Source organism: Seriola lalandi, unplaced genomic scaffold (assembly GCF_002814215.2).
Source record: "Seriola lalandi dorsalis isolate HSWRI2012SDOR001 ecotype SW California unplaced genomic scaffold, Sedor1 jcf7180002054024, whole genome shotgun sequence".
In the NCBI taxonomy this organism is placed as follows: Eukaryota; Metazoa; Chordata; class Actinopteri; order Carangiformes; family Carangidae; genus Seriola; species Seriola lalandi.
In genome coordinates this window covers 1-427 of record NW_019524577.1, presented here as the reverse complement: position 1 = coordinate 427, position 427 = coordinate 1, and positions in this window count along the sequence as shown.

Here is a 427-nt window from a genome sequence, read left to right as displayed (position 1 = left end):
AGGGGGGGGGGGGGGGGGGTGTTACATGGAAACACTGTGATGAAGTTAAATTAATGTAAAAAATAAAATCATGATTTTATATGAAAACACATAAACATTCACATATTTGTGTTAAGAAGGAGAATAAACCCAGAAATATGAAAACAACTTGGTCAGATATTGATCTCCATATTATTTGTTACAATAATCAATAAACTATCAGCTACAATGAGCCAAGTTCACAGGACACACCTCCACCTGCCTGAGGCAGCTGTGACACCTGAGCACCAGCTGCTGTGACTGAGTTCATGAAAACTAGTGAACAAAACTAATTTATTTATAATGAGTATTTAAAAGTCACAAAGACACAGAGAGAAAAACATGTTGACATTGATCTGAATAAACAGGAAGTTCATGTTAATATTGATACAGAGCTTTGTCTGGATCA